At 48.2% G+C, this 23,187-nt stretch overlaps 1 protein-coding gene and 1 long non-coding RNA gene across 2 annotated transcripts in view; one reads left to right on the forward strand and one right to left on the reverse strand.

Moving 5' to 3' along the window:
• Positions 1 to 23,187, reverse strand: part of RAMP1 (receptor activity modifying protein 1) — a 152,904-nt gene that overhangs the window by 1,671 nt on the left and 128,046 nt on the right. Inside the window, exon 1 of the transcript XR_006278114.1 lies at positions 20,374 to 20,939. The gene's annotated coding sequence lies outside the window, so the exon portion shown is untranslated. Of the gene's footprint in view, positions 1 to 20,373 lie in introns of the transcript that reaches the window.
• Positions 1,172 to 14,226, forward strand: LOC122458202. Its single transcript, XR_006278115.1, has 3 exons — positions 1,172 to 1,351; positions 4,570 to 4,577; positions 14,215 to 14,226. It is a non-coding gene; the product is annotated as an uncharacterized LOC122458202 (long non-coding RNA).

The raw sequence follows: 23,187 nt of genomic DNA on the forward strand, positions 1-23,187 counted from the left end.
GATCTCAGAACCAGCCATGTTTCTGGATGCTGGGGCTAATCCATTTTTGGTCTGAGCCTTCCTTTCTTCAGCACCAGGGATATACAAGAGGGGATCTGGGTTTTTCTTGCATGTGCAGTATAACCTTTGGAGAGCCACTGTATGTGCTCAGCGCTATGGAGATACCTTGTACGCACCATTTCCGAGAGGGACACTACAAAGCTTGGAACCATCACCCTCCTGTAGGGAATGAATGAGATTTGCAGAGAAAAGTTAGTTTAATCCTTTGGATGATGCTGTAATGAGTGCGTGCATGTACACCCCACCCACCCCAGCATTCATTTGGCCGATAGTGAACTCTTCAAATGGTGGCAGACTAATATGTCAGCAGTATGCATGAGGATTTCCTGCATTGGAGAGAGAGGTATTGCAGATCCACGCTGACCTAACATTATGTCTCCACCAGTCTTCGGTGGAATTGCAGCTCAGATAGACCTAGCAATGCTAGCCTTACCCACGCTAACACATAGTTCAAATAGCAGTGTAGACATGGGGTCCCGGGCTAGCAATGCAAGGATGTACCTGGCGTCCCTGGTGCCATGGCTTCAGCATGGGCTGTAGAAGCCAGCCCATCCCTTTTCTGCTGTTTTTAGCCATGCTAGGTCTATCCGTGCTGCAGTCACACTGTGGATTGCAGTATAGACATAACTAGTATGTAGGAAGGTTTGAGGATCCTTGAGACTGGCAATATGCAGTAAAAGAGTGCAGTAGAACACAGGAGACCGGGGCCGCTCTTCAGGTTTTCAATGTGTGGGTCAGTTGTTCTCTGGGCCATAGGCTGCTTGCGGCCTAATCAGCGCACAACTGCAGCCCATGTGACATCCTTGGGGCCATACGGATGGTATATATGTTGTGTGGATGTGGCTCACAACACAGAGAGCTGCATATGTGGCCCTCAGTGGTAAATAGGTTGAGAACCACTGGTGTAGGTTGAGCTAGGTGGTCAAAATGTGTGTACAGTAGGTTTGAAAGGTAGCATGGCCTAATGGAGTACTGGGAGTTAGCAGTTCAGGCTCTGCTAATGCAGTGTGCCTTGTTCAGTTCATTTCGGGCTAGATTGCATGTTGACTGCATTCCTTCACAGGGCCCAAGAGGGTTCTTACACACCCTGCCCCACCACCACCACCCATCCAGCTCTGAAGGCAGCACAGAAGTAAGGGTGGCAATACTGCGACCGCCCCCCTACAATAACTTTGCGACCCCCATGCAACTCCCTTTTAGGTCAGGACTCCCAATTTGGGAAATGCTGGTCTCCCCTGTGAAATCTGTATAGCATAGTGTAAAATTACACAAAAGACCAGATTTCACAGTTGTGAAAAACATGTCACAGACTATGAATTTGGTAGGGCCCTACTTGTATTTCATTCTTTGGTACTCGCATACAAATCGGGTCTGAAATCTCATCCAGAGACTTGTTATTCCAGTAACTAGGCCGAGGTTATTGCTCTGTTTCTATTTATGTTCTCATAGATATCTAGACTGAAGACAGGCCAAAGGCTCACCCCTGCTCTGCGTTAATTAGCAGTAACACTGCTGGAATACATTTCTAAATGTCATTTGGCTTGGTCTCTATATGGCCAATTAAAGGGAGTTTTTAGCCAGGGTTTACTGCAGTATGTTAGACACTAATGAGAATGCTTTATTTTCCACGGCGTTCACTTAGATATGGCAACAAACTCAAGTATGCCAACGGCACATTATTTGTAGTCCAGTAGCACACACAAACCTCAACTGAGATTGGACCCCTATTGTGCCAGGTGCTGTACAAACAGACAGCTAAAAATGTACACGAAAGCAGTAGGGCACACATTAAATGGATTAAAAGATAATTAACATATTGAGATACAGTTGTCAAAAGGGAATCATCAACTATTGCAGACAATAAAAATCATTGTTCATAAAGCTTGTAGACAGACCAGTGCAGTGGTAAGTTACAACGAGGACAGCTCAGCTTAGCAAGCTAGACACAACCAATCAACCAAAGTGTTTTAAACACAGTCAAAGGCCAGATCAAACATCGGGGAATAAAGAACATAGGCCACCCTTGCAGGGTGGGGGACTGTATTCTGGAAGGTAGGGACTCTGGAAAATACTCCGGCATCATTGTTGATAGCCAGCTGAACATGAGCTCCCACTGCAAGCTGTGACAAAAAGGCTAACACAATAATTGGGAATAATAATAAATCTTAATAGGGAAATGTCAAGCAGGAGTAGGGAGATTGTTTTTTCCTCTGTATATGGCACAAGGGAGACCATTACTGGAATACTGCGTGTGGTTCTGGTATCTGTACATTAAACAGATGCTAAAACAAAACAAAACACAAAAAAACAACCAGAAAGGGTTCAGAGATGTGCTATGAGAAGTGTTCTCCAGAGTAAACCTACCTTATGACAGGCTAAAGAAGCTCAAAGAGAAAATTAAGAGATATCTCCTCCCAGTATGGGGATTCAATTATACTAGTCCGTTTGATCAAAGAGCTTTCAACAAGATCCAGTGGCCTGAAGCTTAAATCAGCATAGTTCAAACTGGAAAGAGAATGCAAGTTTTTAAACAGGGAGGGTAATTATAAACTCTGGGGCAGGTAGATTTCTCGAGTTATGCATCCGATGAAGTGAGCTGTAGCTCACGAAAGCTTATGCTCAAATAAATTTGTTCGTCTCTAAGGTGCCACAAGTCCTCCTTTTCTTTTTGTGAATACAGACTAACACGGCTGCTACTTTGAAACCTATTCCAGGACTTTAACTTCAAGATCATTCTTTGAGTCTGCTGTATTTTATTTTACAGGTAGGCATATTTCAGTTTGGAGATTGGCTCACACTGCAAAATTCAGAGCTGGACCCAGATTATCTGGGCTTTTGGTTTGACGAGCACAAAGACAACACTTAGCCTGTCCTTGCAGAGACGGAGCTAGTGCAGGGCACAGATTTGATGAAAGTTATTGCGAGGTAACCGGAATATGAAATCTCTGAACTGCCCCAAGAAACTCTGTAATGGGTAATAATATTTTAGAAAACTTGGTTAATCCAGCTGTAAAGCCACCAAAGTCTCCTCTGAGTTCCTTACACCACCCTACATTGCTGCTCTGGCAGCACATATTCTCATCCAGCAAGGTGTGGACAGCTCTGCCCTATGCTCCCTGCAGCACCAGGAAACAGAACACCTGCTAGAGGTACCAAGATCTCCCAAGTTCCCACTGAAGCACCATGCCTCCAGACTGGCCATTTAAGGGACAAATTTATCAATGCCCAGTAGCCCAAAGGGGCTATAGGTCAGAGATTGTTTCCATAGGGGGAGAACTAAGACCGTGGCTCAGGTGGTCCCTATGCGCCAGTCTGGATCCACCATGTAGGCCTATCTAAACAGCAGTCCTGGGCACAGTGGGTAGAACGGAAGCAGAGTGTGGGTAGTCTGAAGGAGAAAAATGTTGCTCGGGGGCATTGCCAGGGCAGACCTGCATCCCAGCAAAGCCCCACAGTGGCCATTTCGGCAGTGGTGCAAGTTCCCACAGCTCGATGGGCTACTTTACTTCCCGATCTCCATCATTCCTGACTAGGGCAGCGCAAGCTGCCTCCCCTCTGTCCGGGCACCAGCCTAACCAGAGGAATAGCTCCAGCTCTGAAGACACAACTCAACCCTGATTCTGTCCCTGCTACAGACATCTTTGATGCCAGTGGAGCGCGATGGGACCATGCTGGAACCCACAAGCAAGCCAGCAGAAAATAGCAGCATGATCATTGCTGTAAACCTCCACCCCAAACCTGCCACCACATAGCCATCCATTCCAGGGTCATCAGTTGCACAAGGCAAAACTGGTACGGTCTGTTCTTTTGCCCTAGGCTTTAGCAAGAGGAAGGAGGCGCTGACTTTGGTACATCCTTTATTTAGTTGCTGCTTTACTGAGATACTTCAGAGCCAGATTTGACAAATCACTTAAGTAATCACCTTAGTCAGTGTTTCTCAAATGCAGCCACCAGGGGCTTTTTGTGCACCCAGTCTCCTAGGCAGTGAGGGGGGTTCTGGGTGGGTGGGGGGGGCAAAACAGAGGCCCTTTCCCTGGGGCTGCCAGCAGGGATTGGGCCCTGCTCTCCTCTAGAGCAACAAATGCCATTGGCGTAGGCGGGGGGGGGGGGTTCTGGGGGGGTGGGGAGCAAAACAGAGGCCCTTTCCCTGGGGCTGCCAGCAGGGATTGGGCCCTGCTCTCCTCTAGAGCAACAAATGCCAGAGGAGCAGGCAGCTGGTGAGAGTGCCCCACCTTCTCGGAGGCATCCAAAAAATTTGGAGAGAGAACTCCTGCCTCAGACAGACTAATTATTGCTAACCATAAACGTGGCAGGCCCTTGTAATACACCTGGGCACTGGGACTAGTGCCAGAGCTCATTCAGCCAGAGCTAACCGTGGAAGAAAAGTGGTGTTGACTTTCCCACATTTGCAAGAAACTGGGGGCAGGGGGGAGGAACCAGAGTTACACAAGCCAAGAAAGCTTCCTATGTCAGTGGCATCCCTTACATGTCACCCGAGTGGTGGTGCAGGTCACGCGGTCACTGCAGAATTGGCAAAATGGAGGGAACGTGCTGGACAATGAGCCTTGAGAGCTGCAGTGAAAAGCTGAAAGGCTCATTTCATGCTTGTACAGAACTATAAAAATACAGCAGCTGACAGGGACTGCAGTGGTTTCATGCACAGGTTTTTCAGCTCTGGAGACCTTTGGCCACAAATGGAAGCAAGTTTATGGGCCGCTTTTAACCCCTTGGTTCCCTAGTAGACAGTTATATCACTAAGTCACTGCCCAGTTTGCCATAGACAGCAGCCCCTGCTCTGCAGTGAGCACACATGGGACTGGCTGTGACATGGCCGGTCAGGATTGAGGTGCAGGAGGAGACCCTAACACAGTACACCCCTGCCTTGCGGTATTCCCGATTCCAGCCTGTATTTTGAATACCATCCATAGCTACCTCCCAACCAGCCACTCTGCCCCTTCCCAGCCATCGTGCGTACTCTGGGTAGGGCAGTGGGCTGCGGCCAGGAGATCTGGGCTCTGTCCCTGTCCTGCTGGGTGACCTTGGGCAAATGGCTTCCCTTTTATGTGCCTGCATTTTACATCCCACACTTTATTAGTCAGGGCTGTTTACACTGTAAGCTCCTGAGGGCAAGGACTGTTGCTCACTCTACACTTGTCCAGAGCCTAGAACAACAGGGCTCCAATTACAGCGGCAGCCTCCAGGCGCAACTGTCATCTTCTCCTTCTAGACTTAGTCCAGTCTACATGGGGTCAGCTCTTCTCCATTCCAGCGGGCCCTGAAGCAGTGCCTCAAACTCTGCAGCTAGACAAATCCCTGTGTGACACCCAGCCCTCTAGTTTGGGGTCTTCCAACTCCTCCTTTGCCCTCCACCCCTAAATGTAATACCTTGTCTCCTCATTATTCTGTCAATGCTTCCGCATGCCCAAGACTATCTAAGCCTTGATTCCCACAGCTGTTCTGTAATTGGTACCCCCTTCACACTTCGCCTAATTCATTCATCTCGAACATGGCCCATCCTGTAACTCCAAGCATCCATCTTAATATTTTCATTGCCACTGTATTCAAGAGAAGCCAGGAGACATGTGTCTGCAGGATCAGGGAGGAGTTGTCAGCAGCCTCCAGTCCCCTTTTTCTGGGGAAAGAGTCCTGTACAAAGACACAATGCCACTGTGTCTGCTATGGTCACTGCCATCTGCCACTGTTTCTCTAGTCACTTGCAAGCCGGGGGCAGATAATTCTTCTTTCTGTGGGACATGATGTGTCAATTCCAAAGGCATGTCATGTTGTCATAAGCAGATAACTGTAAGATAGCGTTCTTCAGTTGGCCGCCTGCTGGCCAGATTCAACCTGCAAGGACCTTGTGTTTGGCCTGCCAGCATGGGCATAGTTTGGGGGAGCATGGGAGAGAACTGCAAGCCTCATGCAGGGCAGAGTTTCCCCCTCTTCCCCCCGCCAAAAAATAAAAGTCAAACTATGTCTCTGTCTGTCACGCATTAGCTGTTTCTTCCCGCTCCCTGCTGGGGGCACCCCACAGTATAGGCTACCTGGCTTCAGCTCCACCCCAGACACCTGAGCTGCGAAGATTGGACTAAGCCACATTTCTACATTGCAGCAGCCCCTCTGACCATTCAGCAACCTGTTAAGCCAGGCCAGGATCTGTGCTTGGATGCAAGATTGGCAAATTTCAGAAGCCCTGTGTGCCTCTCTGAGTAGCTACCACGCTACAAGGACATAGCTTTGGCTCTAATAAACTGTTTTTCATCTGAGATTGGCCCTGGGCCAGCAGTGCCGGACATGAGCCCAGCTCATGGTCACAGCTGCTGCAGATGGATGTCATGAAGACAGTCATGTACGCAAGAACTCTGGCTGTAGGCATTTTCTTCTGGAGGCCAACAGATCTTGTAGAAGTGTGCACTGCTTTACAACTACTGGAACCACTGTCAGCCTCGTACACAGGAGGTTATTTTCATCCATAATAGCCTGCAAGTGCCAGGTTTCCCGATTTGCAATCCAATATCAAACATCTCCTTGAAGCATCATTTGTCTATAGCGCTTCTTGTTTGTGTAAGCCCATGCCCCCTCAGAGGTGGTAATCCTTTGGCAAACTCTCTGAAGAGGGAGGAGTGGCTTAGACAAGGCCCAGAAGATATGTACTGCAACTTGGAGGCACAGACAGCTCCAGGAAGAAAAAAGAAAAAGGAGTACTTGTGGCACCTTAGAGACTAAAATTTATTTGAGCATAAGCTTTCGTGAGCTACAGCTCACTTCATCGGATGCACTTCATCAAATGCATCCGATGAAGTGAGCTGTAGCTCACGAAAGCTTATGCTCAAATAAATTTTAGTCTCTAAGGTGCCACAAGTCCTCCTTTTTCTTTTTGCGAATACAGACTAACACGGCTGCTACTCTGAAACCTCCAGGAAGAAGGGGTTGGTTTGATTCCATTTTCACAGAACCTAAGATTTCCAAGAACTATTTATCATCATTTCTATCCAACAGCTTCCTCCCCAGTTTAGACACCTACATCCCATGTGCTTAGGGTTACCATATTTGAACATTCAAAAAAAGAGGACACTCCACCGGGGGGGGGGGGGGGGGGAAGAGGAGGGTGTATTTGTCCCCAGCCCTGCCCCAACTCCACCCCTTCATCATTGCCATTCCAACCCCTTCCCCAAAGTCCCCACCCCAACTCTGCCCCCTCCCTGCTTCACTGGACCCCTTTCCCAAATTCTTGCCCTGGCTTCGCTTCCTCCCCTGAGCGCGCTGCTTCCCCCTCCTCCCCGCTCCCTCCCAGCCTCGCGAAACAGCTGTTTTGTGGCACAAGCGCTGGGAGCTAGGGGGAAAAAAGTGGGCACTCTCTCAAGTGATCAACATTCACTCTCTTTCTTGAATGATCAACTCTTGTTTGGGGAAAAATAATAATGGCAAAATCCCAGACTTTAAGATACTTAAAAATATCTTAAAATATCGGACAGCGATTTAAGAACCAAAAAGCTGGACATGTCCAGGAAAATACAGACGTATGGTAATCCTACCCGGGCGTGGAATCCTGTAGAAATGGATACCAAAACCCAGAGGGTTAGATTGTCCCTGGCTGTAGTACAGGTGTACAGGGCTGCGTGTATGCACCTTGCAAGGGGGAGAGAAGGGGTAATGCAATGGGAACTTCTCACCCCCTTTGCCTGGTCACATGCTACGCAAAGGCCAAAAACAAACTGTCCCTGGGTCTAAGGAAGTACTTCTTTGTGCTCCTGGGGAGTCCACAAGTAAAAGATGGGAGGGTGGAGTGAAACTCCTAGCTACCATCAGTCAGTCATCAGCTGGTTGAACAATCTAGATACCAGCTTGTGAGGCACAAGCAGCAGCACTTCTCAGGGCCCAATTCTCAGTTACACCAGTGAAAAATCGGGGGTGACCTCAGAAGGCAGTGTTGCTTCATGCCTAGAGCACTGGACTAGATCTCAGGACTCCTGGATTCTAGTCCCAACTCTGCCACTGATCTGCTGTGACCTTGGACCAGTAACCACTATCTGTGCCTCAATTTCCTATAAAATGGTCATAATGGCACCCAAGTCCTTTGTAAAGTCAAGAATCCATATTTCGAAGAACCCGGCAAAGGCTCGTGCAAGACAGGGTTGGAGTGAGAATAGGTCAGGATTAGCGCAAATGTTAACCAATTCTTCTTTTACTCTGGGAAACATTACACTTAGGATACAGCTTTCTCCTCTTCATTTAAATCTCCGACTCCCTAAATCACTCACAGCCAAATTCCAAACCTTTAGCTCAGTGAAACTTTGTTCTTTGTCTCCTGGTGCCAGACAGTTTAGCAGTTGGGGGGGGGGGGGGGGGGGGAATTGCGGGTCGGGGGGAAGGAAACAAAAGACTGAGAAAGTTTTATTTCACCCAGGTCGAGTCCTCTATGCTACAGCAAAAGCTTCTGTCAGTTTCAGTTTAGTAGGACTGCTCTTTTGAAAGACCAGATTTTCCACTGATCTAGAAACATTGCTGGCCTCCAGACACCAGAGTGGGGGAAGACAGAACAGTGATGTCGGTTCAGTTCAGCTCCCAGGACCAAAGGAGAGGAGATTTTATAGCTTTTGCTTGAGGCAAAGTTCCTTTCACTGCCCTAATCTATCCAGCTCATTGCATCTTTAAGGGCGTGCAGCTCTAATCTAGCAAATTCCAACTCAATTGTGTTAATGGAGCAGAAAGCCAGAAGATTAAGCAGCCATTTGGGGCACCTTTCAGTTATGGGCAGGAGGGAGACGGGGAATGAGTGCTAGTTCAGTCTCAGGTTTGATTGGGGTAAGAACCGAAAAGCTTGCAGGCTGGAGGAGGTAGGTACCAAATTCACACCAACTGTCACTGGGATTTGGGCACTAAGGGATGCATGCTCAAAAGGAGTTGGACTCCTAATTTCCATTGAACTGGTGACTCTTATTCTCAGGCTATCACACCTTTCAGATATCCATGTGCTCCTGCTTTCAGGGGCTTCCCTGTTATTTGTGCTATGAGCTTCAACAGCTAGGAAGGAATCAAGCTGACGACACCTGGGTTGGGGGGGAAGAACACCTTAAAATAAATCTAGGGCCCTCTCCCAAGCCATTCAGTTGCAACCCCCGCAGCTATACAGCCTAGGATTGAATGCACAACCATTCCCCCCACATACACACACACCAGGTCAGGGAGATGCTCTAAAGTCTCAAGGGGAGGACAGGTAAGGACACCCCAATGGCAGGGTGCACACTTCCAACTGCCCTTGTCTTGGCGTAGAGACGCAGGCACTCTTACCTTGTGGCAACCTTTGTGCAAAGTTTTCACTGGAGCCAAGGGGAGCCCATTGCAGCTTCCCATGGAAGAATAGGAAAGTGCTATAGATATAAATTAATTGGGTGGCGTGGGGGTAGGGTGATGTCCTGACCAGTAGTAAGGTAGAAAAATAAATGATTGGGGGAGGGCAGGGCCCGCATGGAAAAGTGGAGGGGCCTGACTGGCTGCAATCTACAAGGGTGGGGCTGGTAACTGAACTGTAAATCAAATTACTGTACTTTATGGAAACATCAACTTCCTTTTTTTAATATTGACAGAATTCCTGCTTTGTTACTGCTCTTCCTCTTTTCACAGGTCAAAACATCTCCCATAATAGAGCTGGAGTGAGAGTTTTATTCTATTGAAAAACTTGCACTGGTTTCGATTTTAACTACAACTGAACATAGATTCTTCACAATGTTTTTGGCCAGGTGTACAATACTATGCTTACAGTTTTGGAAACTACTAACCCAAGATGACCAAAAATACATATATGAATGAATGACAGGGTCGGGCCAGATGGCTACAGGAGAGTAATGGAAGGCAGATATATTAGCCCCAGGCTAAGTAGGTCCCTTTTCCCTGGGTTAGGTAATAGGGAAGGTTCCAGAACAATCAGGAACCTTCTGGAGATAATTAAGACAGGCTGATTAGAACACCTGCAGCCAATCAAGAAGCTGCTAGAATCAATTAAGGCAGGCTAATCAGGGCACCTGGGTTTAAAAAGGAGCTCACTTCAGTTTGTGGTGCGTGTGTAAGGAGCTGGGAGCAAGAGGCACTAGGAGCTGAGAGTGAGAACACTGACTGTTGGAGAACTGAAGAGTACAAGCATTATCAGACACGAGGAGGAAGGTCCTGTGGGTGAGGATAAAGAAGGTGTTGGCAGGAGGCCATGGGGAACTAGCCCAGGGAGTTGTAGCTGTTGCACAGCTGTTCCGGGAGGCTCTCTAGACAGCTGCAATCCACAGGGCCCTGGGCTGGAACCCGGAGTAGAGGGCGGGCCTGGGTTCCCCCCAAACCTACCAACTCCTGGTCAGACACAGGAGGAGTTGACCTGGACTAAGGGGTCAGAAAAACGGCCAAGCTGAGGGCTGCCATGAAGCTCCAAGTCAAGCCAATCCGCCAATAAGCGCAAGACCCACCAAAGTGGAGGAACTTTGTCACAAAATCTGGAAGGCTGTAACCATGTTTGGAGGCTGCAGAGCTCAGAAGACTGCCGATACCTCTGTATGCCAGCCTGGTCTCCTTTCTTTCCAAATGAAATCTCTCTCCATGACTCGGACATTTCCTTGTGCACGTCTAGTAGTCAGCCCAAGCTAAACATGGCTAAATTAGAGCTGTTAGCCTCCCCCTCATTCTCAATTACTGTGCAACACCATCTGCCCATCGCTCAGGCCTGTAACCAGGTGTCAAGGTTCCTTCCCCACTCTGAACTCTAGGGTACAGATGTGGGGACCTGCATGAAAACCCCCTAAGCTTATTTTTACCAGTTTAGGTTAAAACTTCCCCAAGATACAAACTATTTTACCTTTTGCCCTTGGATTTTTTTGCTGCCACCACCAAGCGTCTAACAAATATATAATCGGGAGAGAGTCCGCTTGGAAACGTCTTTCCCCCCAAAATCCTCCCCAAGCCCTACACCCCCTTTCCTGGGGAAGGCTTGATAAAAATCCTCACCAATTTGCATAGGTGACCACAGACCCAAACCCTTGGATCTTAAGAACAATGAAAAAAGCAATCAGGTTCTTAAAAGAAGAATTTTAATAGAAGAAAAAAATCACCTCTGTAAAATCAGGATGTTAAATACCTGACAGGGTAATTAGATTCAAAACAGAGAATCCCTTTAGGCAAAATCTTAAGTTACAAAAAGACACAAAAACAGGAATATACATTCCATTCAGCACAGCTTATTTTCTCAGCCATTAACCAAAACAGAATCTAATGCATATCTAGCTAGCTTACTTACTAAGTTTTAAGTCTCCATTCCTGTTCTGTCCCCGGCAAAAGCATCACACAGACAGAGAGACCCCTTTGTTCCCCCCCCCCCGCCCCCTCCAGCTTTGAAAGTATCTTGTCTCCTCATTGGTCATTGTGGTCAGGTGCCAGCGAGGTTATCCTAGCTTCTTAACGCTTTACAGGTGAAAGGGTTTTTCCTCTGGCCAGGAGGGATTTTAAAGGTGTTTACCCTTCCCTTTATATTTATGACACCAGGGCATCATCTTTGACTCACACCTCTCTCTAGAGCCTCACATCCAAGTTATAGCTAAAGCCTACCGATCCTTTTGGCATACCACCTCTGAGATATGGCCTTTCCTTCCAATCCAAACAGCTAGAACTCCCATCCAAGTTCTCACCACCTCGCCTCTCCATTACAGCAGCACCCTTTTCTCCGGCCTCCACAAACACAGCCTTGCTCCATTCACTTCCGTTCACAATGCTCCTGCATGTATCGTTTTTGTAGCCCGTCCTTGTGGCCAGGGCATCCCTCGCTCTGCATCCCTCCACTTCCGCCATCACATTCAACATAAGCTACTTGTCTTTGCTTTCAGGACCCTTTTCCATCAGTCCCCACCCTGCCTATTGTCTCTCATTCACTATCGATGATCATCTCCAATCAGCCTATGAGGCCACCCTGCACTACCCACTTGTTAAATTTTGAAACAACTGTGTGCTTTCTCCCATGCTGGGGCTCATGCTTCAGAGGCACTCTCCATAAACATCCGTAAAGCTACCTCAGTAGGGGTGCTGGGACAGCGGCCCCTCACACTGACCAGTATTCTCTCCTTGTTTCCTTGCACTCCACTGTCCGTCTGCAGCCATCTCTTACACTTAGATTGTAAGCCCTTGGTCTGTTTGTTCTGTGTTTGAACAATGCCTCGCCCAACGGGGGCCTGCTCCATGACTAAGGCTCCTAGGCACTATGGAAATACAAATTTGAAATAATGATGTCACAGAACAATGGACTGAGGCTGCAGAACTCCAGCTGTTTTCACTCCATAGCAAATACTGGCATGATCGAGGGAAGCGATTATTGTCCTCTATTTGTCTCTGGTGAGGCCATATCTGGAGTATTGTGTCCAGTTTTGGGAGCCCCACCACAGAAAGGATGTGGACAAATTAGACTCCAGCAGAGGGCAATGAAAATGACCAGGGGGCTGGGGCACATGACTTTTGAGGGGAGGCTGAGGGAACTAGGGTTATTTAGTCTGCAGAAGAGAAGAGCGAGGGGGGATTTGATAGCAGCTTTCAACTACCTGAAGGGCGGTTCCAAAGAAGATGGAGCTCGGCTGTTCTCAGTCGTAGCAGATGACAGAACAAGGAGCAATGGTCTCAAGTTGCAGTGGGGGAGGTCTAGGTTGGATATCAGAAAACACTGTTTCACTAGGAGGGTGCAGAGTAGCAGCCGTGTTAGTCTGTATTTGCAAAAAGAAAAGGAGTACCGGTGGCACCTTAGAGACTAACAAATTTATTAGAGCATAAACTTTCGTGAGCTACAGCTCACTTCATCGGATGCATTTGGTGGAAAAAAACAGAGGAGAGATTTATATACACACACACACAGAGAACATGAAACAATGGATTTATCACACACACTGTAAGGAGAGTGATCACTTAAGATCAGCCATCACCAGCAGCAGGGGGGGGAAGGAGGAAAACCTTTCATGGTGACAAGCAAGGTAGGCTAATTCCAGCAGTTAACAAGAATATCAGAGGAACAGTGGGGGGTGGGGTGGGAGGGAGAAATACCATGGGGAAATAGTTTTACTTTGTGTAATGACTCATCCATTCCCAGTCTCTATTCAAGCCTAAGTTAATTGTATCCAGTTTGCAAATTAATTCCAATTCAGCAGTCTCTCGTTGGAGTCTGTTTTTGAAGCTTTTTTGTTGAAGGATAGCCACTCTTAGGTCTGTGATCGAGTGACCAGAGAGATTGAAGTGTTCTCCAACTGGTTTTTGAATGTTATAATTCTTTACGTCTGATTTATGTCCATTCATTCTTTTACGTAGAGACTGTCCAGTTTGGCCAATGTACATGGCAGAGGGGCATTGCTGGCACATGATGGCATATATCACATTGGTAGATGTGCAGGTGAACGAGCCTCTGATAGTGTGGCTGATGTGATTAGGCCCTATGATGGTATCCCCTGAATAGATATGTGGACAGAGTTGGCAACGGGCTTTGTTGCAAGGATAGGTTCCTGGGTTAGTGGTTCTGTTGTGTGGTGTGTGGTTGCTGGTGAGTATTTGCTTCAGATTGGGGGGCTGTCTGTAAGCAAGGACTGGTCTGTCTCCCAAGATCTGTGAGAGTGATGGCTCGTCCTTCAGGATAGGTTGTAGATCCTTGATGATGCGTTGGAGAGGTTTTAGTTGGGGGCTGAAGGTGATGGCTAGTGGCGTTCTGTTATTTTCTTTGTTGGGCCTGTCCTGTAGTAGGTGACTTCTGGGTACTCTTCTGGCTCTGTCAATCTGATTCTTCACTTCAGCAGGTGGGTATTGTAGTTGTAGGAATGCATGATAGAGATCTTGTAGGTGTTTGTCTCTGTCTGAGGGGTTGGAGCAAATGCGATTATATCGTAGCGCTTGGCTGTAGACAATGGATCGAGTGGTATGATCTGGATGGAAGCTAGAGGCATGTAAGTAGGAATAGCGGTCAGTAGGTTTCCGATATAGGGTGGTGTTTATGTGACCATCGCTTATTAGCACCGTAGTGTCCAGGAAGTGGATCTCTTGTGTGGACTGGTCCAGGCTGAGGTTGATGGTGGGATGGAAATTGTTGAAATCATGGTGGAGGTGAAGCACTGGAATGGGTTATCTTGGGAGGTGGTGGAATCTCCAGCCTTTGAGGTTTTTATGGCTTTGTAAAGCTGGGCCCTGGCTGGGATGATTTAGTTGGGGTTGGTCCTGCTTTGAGCAGGGGGTTGGACTAGATGACATCCTGAGGTCCCTTCCAACCCTGATAGTCTATGATTCTATGACAGGGGTCGGCAACCTATGGCACACGTGCCAAAGACAGCACACGAGCAGATTTTTAATGGCATGCTGCTGCCTGCCGGGTCCCAGCCGCCGGCCCTGTTCAGCCCACTGCCGAACCCAGGCCAGGACCCTGGCAGGCAGCAGAGAGCCATTAAAAATCTTGCCCACCCCAGCCCGCTCTTCTCTGCCCCCCACCTGCGGGGGTAGGTTGAAGAAGCTTGGTCCTGCCAGCTGCTGCTGCAGGGCAGGCAAGGTCCCCCCTCCACCTCCTCTTTCTCCGCCGTGCTGGGTTCCTGCCCCCCCCACTGCCGATCAGCTGATGGCCCTTGTGTGGGAGGGGGAGAAGTGGAGCCGCAGCACGCTCGCTGCTCCGGGGAGGAGGTGGAGACGGGGCTGGGGGGAATGGGGGTGGAATCAGGGCATATCCCGTCCAGCCCCCTGCCGTGAGCCGCTCTGGGCAGGGGGCTGGGAGCAACCCCAGGACCCTAGCCCACACCCCCAGCCCTGACCCCCCCCCCCACACACACCCCTCAGCCCCCTGCCCTGACCCCTGCACTCCTCCATGACCCCAGCACCCCACACACATAACCAGCCCCCCCACACTCCATGCCCTGACTCTTGCACCACCCACATTCCCACCTGCACTCCTCACACCAAATAGGAGCTGCCCAGGTAAGCACTCCACATCCAAACCTCCTGCCCCAACCCTGACCCCCCCCATTCTAGCTCCTGCCCAGACCCTGCACCCCAACCTGCTCCTTCACCTCCAGCCCTGTGCTCAGTGCACTCCCACCCTCAGCTCAGCGCAGAGAGATAGAGAGGAAGAGAATGGGCTAGAACCAGGGAGAAGGTAGGTACCCACTGTATGTGGACAGGGCCGGGATCCCAGACCGGCAGCGGGCTGAGCGGGGCTGCCAGCCGGGACACTGGCTGGCAGGAGCCAGCAGACTGAACCGCTCATCCCACTGCCGGACTGGGGTCCCAGCTGTTGGCCCCGCTCAGTTCACGGCCGGCCTAGGTGAACGGAACCCCAGGCTGGCAGCGGGCTGAGCAGGCCAGTGGCGTAAGATGAGCATTTTAATTCAATTTTAAATGAAGCTTCTTAACCTTTTTAAAAACCTTGTTTACTTTACATACGACAATAGTTTAGTTATACAATATATAGACTTATAGAGAGAGATCTTCTTAAAAACGATAAAATGTATTCCTGGCACACAAAACCTTAAATTACAGTGAATAAGTGAAGACTCGGCCCACCACTTCTGAAAGGTTGAGGACCCCTGGTCTATGACATGGTACCCAGGAGATAATACAGTAGTGCCAAAGCCATGGCAGGGATTGCTGCACTAGTGGGGAGGGGGTAAAATGGGACCCACCTAGAGCCACGTCTTCCTGCCCCACATTGCCCCTCCAGACCCAGAACTGTGCAAGGAAGTCCCACCCATCCACAACTGGGGGCACTAAGATCCACATGGTACCTCCCAGCATGGCCCTGGGGGAGACCTGCAGAGAGCAGCCAGCCAGAGGCTTCAGCTGGTGGGAGCAGCCAAAGCCAGGAGCCCTGGACATTGCAGAGAGAGCTGCAGAACGGGCAGTCTGTCGGTGCTCTATGTTGAGTGATGGTTTGCGCTAACCCTCCCACTCCCTCACAGCCTCTTCACCTCAGCTGCACTCCACACCATCACCCCTCCCCTTCCATTTAGCAGATCCCCTCTTAGCTCCCCAGTTGTGAAGGGGTAGTTAACATGCAGTCTGCCGCCGTCCCATTGTTCACTCTGCGGGCGTGTTCTGCCCCTTCCCTCACCCTGCGTCCGTCTTGTCTATTTAGACAATATTGTCTCATGGTTTCCTTGCACTCCGCCCCGTCTGTCTGTATCCGTTTGTTGTCTTACAGCTAGACCATCAGCTCTTTGAAACAGGGATGGCTTTTTTGTTTGATGTTTGTACAGCGCCTAGCACAATGAGGTCTTGGTGCTTCAGGCTATGACAATACATCTAAAATGATATTAAAGCCAGTTTTCACTGGGTTAGAAATAGAGGCCTTGTAATTCTAGTCTATATTTGCTAGGGTATACCTGAGTGGCCCTTAGCCTCTGTATTTGCTTTTCTGGTCTCCTGGTTCAGTGCAGAGCAGCTGCTCTGTGAGAAGCAGCTTCCTGGCCTCCTCATGTTGATACCTAACTTTAGGCACCCAAGTCTGAAGTATGGGCTTTGACCCCTGCTAGCCTGAGTTTCCCCTTCTGGAGAATGGAGGTAGCACTCCCCATCTTTGTGAAGAGCTTCGCCATTCTCAGATGAGCAGCATTACATGAGCAGGCCTGACAAACCTACTACTTTTCCCAACAGATGACAAGTCCTCAGCACTTTCTCCCAGCCTGCTGGGAAGCACAACCAGTCTGCTGCCACACTCTGGGCTCAACACAGGTGAGGGGAGGGCTATTTCAAGTGAAATTCACCTTTGTGTAGAGGGTGAGCTGTGACAGAACATACTCCTGTATTCACACTCCACTCTAGGAATCTTTGTACAAAATCTGCCTTGTGAGGTATCATTTGAAAACTAATCACTCACTGGTCAATAATATGTAGCAACAAGTTATGACTTCCCCCTGAATAATGTTGGTAGCAAATATTCAAAGCCACATAGCTCCAATTAAGATCTGCTTGACCAGTCCTGTCAAAATAGAGGAATGTGGGTTTACCTCAGTTTAAATACAAGTTGTTATCAGGGTTCTCAGACAACGAGGGAGAAGACAGGAGACAAGGAAAAAAAAAATATCAGCATTTCAGTTAACAGAGGTGAGAAAGACCTGAGCAACCGCTTTCACCACCAAATACCGTGTTGCCTCCTTTACTGTTTGAATGAACCTTAACCTAGGGTTCAGAGTGGTAGCCGTGTTAGTCTGTATCAGCAGAAAGAACAAGGAGTACTTGTGGCACCTTAGAGACTAACAAATTTATTTGAGCATCAGCTTTTGTGGGCTAAAGCCCTAGAGGTAACCCACAGGAAAAATGTATTTCACAGGGGGGACTGAACTATAAAAGTAAGGGGCAGAAACACCTCAAGTTCTCTCTCCCTACCCATCTCTCTTCATAGAATATCAAGGTTGGAAGGGACCCCAGGAGGTCATCTAGTCCAACCCCCTGCTCAAAGCGGGACCTAATCCCCAACTAAATCATCCCAGCCAGGGCTTTGTCAAACCTGACCTTAAAAACCTCAAAGGAAGGAGATTCCACCACCTCCCGAGGGTAACCCATTCCAGTGCTTCACCACCCTCCTAGTGAAAATTTTTTTCCTTATATCCAACCTAAACCTCCTCCACTGCAACTTGAGACCATGACTCCTTGTTCTGTCATCTGCTACCACTGAGAACAGTCTAGATCCATCCTCTTTGGAACCCCCTTTCAGGTAGTTGAAGGCTGCTATCAAATCCCCCCTCATTCTTCTCTTCTGCAGATTAAACAATCCCAGTTCCCTCAGCCTCTCCTCACAAGTCATGTTCCAGGCCCCTAAACATTTTTGTTTCCCTCCGCTGGACGCTTTCCAATTTTTCCACATCCTTCTTGTAGTGTGGGGCCCCAAACTGGACACAGTACTCTAGATGAGGCCTCACCAATGTCGAATAGAGGGGAATGATCACGTCCCTCAATCTGCTGGAAATGCCCCTATTTATATAGCCCAAAATGCCGTTAGCCTTCTTGGCAACAAGGGCACACTGTTGACTCATATTCAGCTGCTCGTTCACTGTAACCCTTAGGTCCTTTTCTACAGAACTGCTCCCGAGCCATTCGGTCCCTAGTCTGTAGCAGTGCATGGGATTCTTCCTTCCTAAGTGCAGGACTCTGCACTTGTCCTCGTTGAACCTCAGATTTCTTTTGGCCCAATCCTCTAATTTGTCTAGGGCCCTCTGTATCCTATCCCTACCCTCCAGTGTATCTATCACTCCTCCCAGTTTAGTGACATCTGCAAACTTGCTGAGGGTGCAATCCACACCATCCTCCAGATCATTAATGAAGATATTGAACAAAACCGGCCTGAGGACTGATTCTTGGGGCTCTCTGCTTGATATTGGCTGCCAACTAGACATGGCACTTATACACTTAAGACAACAAACACTTAGGATGTTGGAGCAGATCCTGGCCTGGGAATTTGGTCAGCAACATTACTGAAGTATGGTAAGGGACTTCTCCTTGAACCAAGTCTAATTTGTTAAGTTTATTACTAGGAAGCATTTTATCTTTGTTTCTCTTGTGACAATTTCTGACTTTAATGCCTTTTACTCCCTTAATCTCTCTCTTTGTAGTTTACTAGCCTTTTTATTCTTCAAATCAAAACGAATCCAGTGTTGTGAACTGTGTGGGGAACTCCATTTAGGGTAGCAAACTGTTGTATGCTAATCCCCCAGAGAGGCAACAGACCTAGTATATCTGGACTGTCCAGAAAAGAGCTGGACAGCACAGAACACATGTTTTTTGGGGGGGAATTCAGTACTGGGAGTGTATTGGGGTCACCTGCAAGTTGTAACCAAGGCAGCTGGAAGCCATTGTAGCTGGTGTTTGCTGACGGGTTGCTGTGGCTATACAGACACACTCAGGGTGTGACCTGCACATAGGTGCAGACTCTGTGGGTGCTCTGGGGCTCAAGCACCCACCCCAAAAATAGGGGGTGCTCAGTACTCATGAGCCAGTCAGTCATAGGCACCACGTGACTCTTGCATTTGGGGAGGCTGGGCAGGAGCACTGGAAACTCCCTAGAAGCGTCGGGGGGAGGGGGCAGGTGAAAGAGCACTGGTGCCCAGACTGTGGCCCCACCTGCTCCTTTCTGCAGAGGTCCCCTCTTCTCTGTCCCCTCCCCAAGCCCCCCCATACCCACTGGTGTACTAATGATAGACACATTCAGTAAGTGGAATATGAAAGAAGTGTATAAAAATGCTGATGATAGCCTCTCCCCAATCTGGCAGAGCCTCCTTCTCAACACACACTCCCCAAAAGCCCCCCCCCCCCCACCAGCAAAAATACCAAAACCAACAGTCAGCACCTGTGGACTGACATGTTGTTCGCAAGGAGCCCAGGTTGGGAGCTGCAACAGCACAGCAGAGGCACCCCAGCTTGCTGGGCAAGTGGTGACAACCCCACACTGGTCTGGATTGCACCCCAGAATGTCATGACCCCCACCCCCAGGCCTAGGGCACCATTATGTTCCCAAAATAAGCAAGAGGCACATAGGTCCTGCATTGGGCCTCTGTGTAGGCATGAATACCACCCAAGATGGTGTGTGGACGTAGAAGTGGCTTGGGGATAAAACAGTAGCTTCTCAGACTGTGTCCTCCCCCCCACCCCCAACTCTCACAAGACAGAATTCATAAGCTAATGCTTCAAGCCTGGTATTATCATGAGTTATTCAAATTTACAATCCACTGCTTGTTTTAGTACATTAAAGAGTATATGGAACTGCTTGGGATTATTTAATTGCTCTCTTGTGCATTCAGCCAGTAAGGAGCTAACGTTATATAGCACACAGAAAACATCCAGGAATGTTCTAAAGCGTGGGCTATGAAAGCGGATTGCACTGGTGTGTTTATGCTAACGGCCCTCAGCTGCTGTAGGCCAGGGTGTCTTACTAGCTTTACAGAAGAGCCCAGATAGTGCATGCTTTTCTGCCAATTCCTCCATGCAAATGAAAAGGGAAAAACCACTCAGGAAACACAGTCATTTCTCTCAAGGCAAGACAATCATTTAAAAACACTTTACAATATTCTTAGTTAGCGTGCAGTGTGGTTTAGACCAGACAAGCTCATTCTTATCCACCAACGCAACTCTAAAAAGGAGAATTTTTATACTGGTTTGAATTTACATTGAAATGAATAAGCTGCTATGCTTTGCTAAAAATCTGAAGATACATGTCTGTGCATGGCTTCTGCCTCCACAGCTCAGCCCCCCCAGAGAGTAAGCACATAATTCTGTGGAGTTTAAGGATCAAACAATTCTGAAAAGTGCTTACATGACTTAGGTGTCCAAGTCTGTGAGACTCACCATCCCAGGGTGCTGCCTCCTGGCAAGACCCAGCACTGCAGCCCTTCTGCCTCACTCTAGTCCTCCGGTGGAGCAACTTGGGTTTCCAGCCAGCTCCTGCCCCTTCCAGGGTAACAAGGCCCAACTCAAAACTCAACAGAACATCTTCATCCTCCTCCCCGTCCACCACAGACTCCTCTCTCCTCTGCTGGGTGCTGCAGGGTTCCTCCTCGTTCTGTTACAGAGCACTCCCTCTCAGGGCTTTCTCTCTGGAGGTCTGGCTCCTCCCAAGCTGCTGCCCTGTGATCTTTCTTCTCCCAGGTTTCCTTTAAACATCTCCTTCTCCCCAGCTCCCCTCAGGGACAATCCCAAGGTATGTGTTTCACCCTGCAGGCCCCTCTATGGTTCCTTTGCCAGAGGAGAAGAGAACTCCCTCCTACTCCCCCCTCCCTCTCTCCTTTGTCTCCTGTAAGTAAAGCCCTGCATTGCTACAGGAACCACCTGCTTGGGTTCTTCCCAGCTGGGTCTAATCCTTAATTTCCTATCTCCTGACCAGGTGCCACAACATGGGCTAATTGAGCTCCCCTGCAACTCTGTCACTGCCAGTGTGGGCTTTATACATCCAAGTCAATTAGACGCTTTTCAAAATTAGGCCCCTGTGGTTAGATATAAAGATGGCCCTGCAATATGAGTGCTGGGTCTTATAACTCTGCCTTCTTTCAGTGGATTGCTGTAAACCCCCATCTGTGCCTTGAAAAAGAGGAGACAGTGGCAGCAGGAAAGGAAAATACTGCAGGACACCAGAGAAGAGGAGGATCCATCTGGAATCTGTGTGAGACTCAAAAGCATTTGGCCAGGACTGCAGTGGGAAATGGTGGATGCTCATCCCTTTTGAAAATCAGGCTTAGGGCTTAGATCCTTAGAGGAATTTAAGTGCTTAACTCCCATTGATTTCAAGGGGAATTAGGCTCTTAAATACTAGGACCTGGTCCTAGGAACCTAACTTTAGGTCCCCATTATTGGCAATGCCGATATTTATTTTTAATGCCACTGTGCGTGAACCATTTAGTTAGAACAGGCATGTGTTGCTGTCTGAATGGGCCCCTTTGAGTGGTTGCTTAAATTCCTGCACCTCCCATGATACCACTAGAATTTGTTCTCATCCAGATCCAGGCTCCTCTGGGTAGAAAAGTTGCCTTTTCCAAGGAAGTTATTGATTTATGACAGGTTTCAGAGTAGCAGCCATGTTAGTCTGTATTCGCAAAAAAAGAAAAGGAGTACTTGTGGCACCTTAGAGACTAACAAATTTATTTGAGCATAAGCTTTCATGAGCTACAGCTCACTTCATCGGATGCAAAATAAATTTCTTAGTCTCTAAGGTGCCACAAGTACTCCTATTGATTTATGTCCCTGCTAAACAACAAAGCTGTCCTTCTCAGAAACCCCCTCCCATCTTAACTCCTTTGGCAACGTGCTTATTCCTTATTACAGAATACTGTACAATATTTAAAGACAATTCCATGCTTCTTTGGTCTGGAACAAAATACACATTTTCCACTAAGAGACCCAGGGCCATGAACCTTGATTTAAGGACTAGGAGGTTTGACTAATGATGATAAAAATATTTTTGCAATCTTTATGCAATAAAAAAACAGCACTTAAACTGCAATATCTCCGTATCTTATCATAACTTATTGAGCATCGTCCATGCATATCATAAGGGTGAGCAATAAGCAAATGGAACAGTATAGCTCAACCAGCTTAAACTGTTGTCAACCCTAGTATAAGGGACTTATCCTACTAACAATGAAACCAACAGTGACCTCTCTCCTTCCCCTCCTCCCATCCTCTGCATACCACTCTGTCCTTCAGTGGGAGCAGGATTGGGACCTAAATACAATTTTCGCTGGAGAAGATGTTTTGAGTTTAGAGAAAGTGAGGGACCTGGACAGAGGCTAGCAGCCCAGAGGAAGTGTAGGGCTTATTGTAACAGCCATCTGGAGAGCCAGTGGAAGTGAGGAGAGCTTTCCAGGATTGAAGCTGGATTTCTATACCCTACAAATCTTGGAATAAGTTAGTTTTCCAATAATATTTTTGGGTCTCAGCATTGGCTAATGGCCCGTTCACTAGAATTAGGGGAGGAAAATCAATCATGGAAAACAACCTGCCAGAGCAACAGTTCTGCTTCCAAGAGCTTATCCTGTTGGGGAAAAAAGCCATGCTTTTGCTATAACTGATGGCTGTGTTTGTCCACTGTTTTGGGTTTTGCTCTGTTGCTTCCTGCGCCTGCCCCCCATTCAGACTGTGGCTGGACACTTACGATGTTTGGGGACTATAAAATGTGATGCTTTCTATGGCAGTGGCTCTATGCTTGTGGAGGAAGGGAGCGTGACTGTGTCTGCGGGGGTAGGGGGTGTTAACACTGCCTGTCAAGCTTGGAGACAGTCAGAAATATCATGAATAAGATCCTAGAGTGGAACAAACTTGCCGATAATATTTATGATAATTACTTATGCTAACATGTGTCTAGCACCTTCCTCCTGAAGGGTGCTACAAAGAAGGAAGAATGGGCTTGTGGTGAAGGTCCCAGACTGAGCTTTAGGCTGCATTCAGTTCAGTTGCCGCAAACTCCCTGGGTAAGTCACTTAAATCTATCTGTGCCTCAGTTCCCCGGGGAAGAATTTTTCCTTTTTCCCCTCCCTCTGTTTAGATTGTAAGCTCTCCAGGGCAGGAATTGTCTCTTGTTATGTTTGCACAGTGCCTGGCACTATGGGGCCCTGATCTTGGCTGAGGTCTCTAGATATCTTTTAGATATTATGAGAAACTTTCTAACTG

This window comes from Dermochelys coriacea, chromosome 11 (assembly GCF_009764565.3).
Source record: "Dermochelys coriacea isolate rDerCor1 chromosome 11, rDerCor1.pri.v4, whole genome shotgun sequence".
In the NCBI taxonomy this organism is placed as follows: domain Eukaryota; kingdom Metazoa; phylum Chordata; order Testudines; family Dermochelyidae; genus Dermochelys; species Dermochelys coriacea.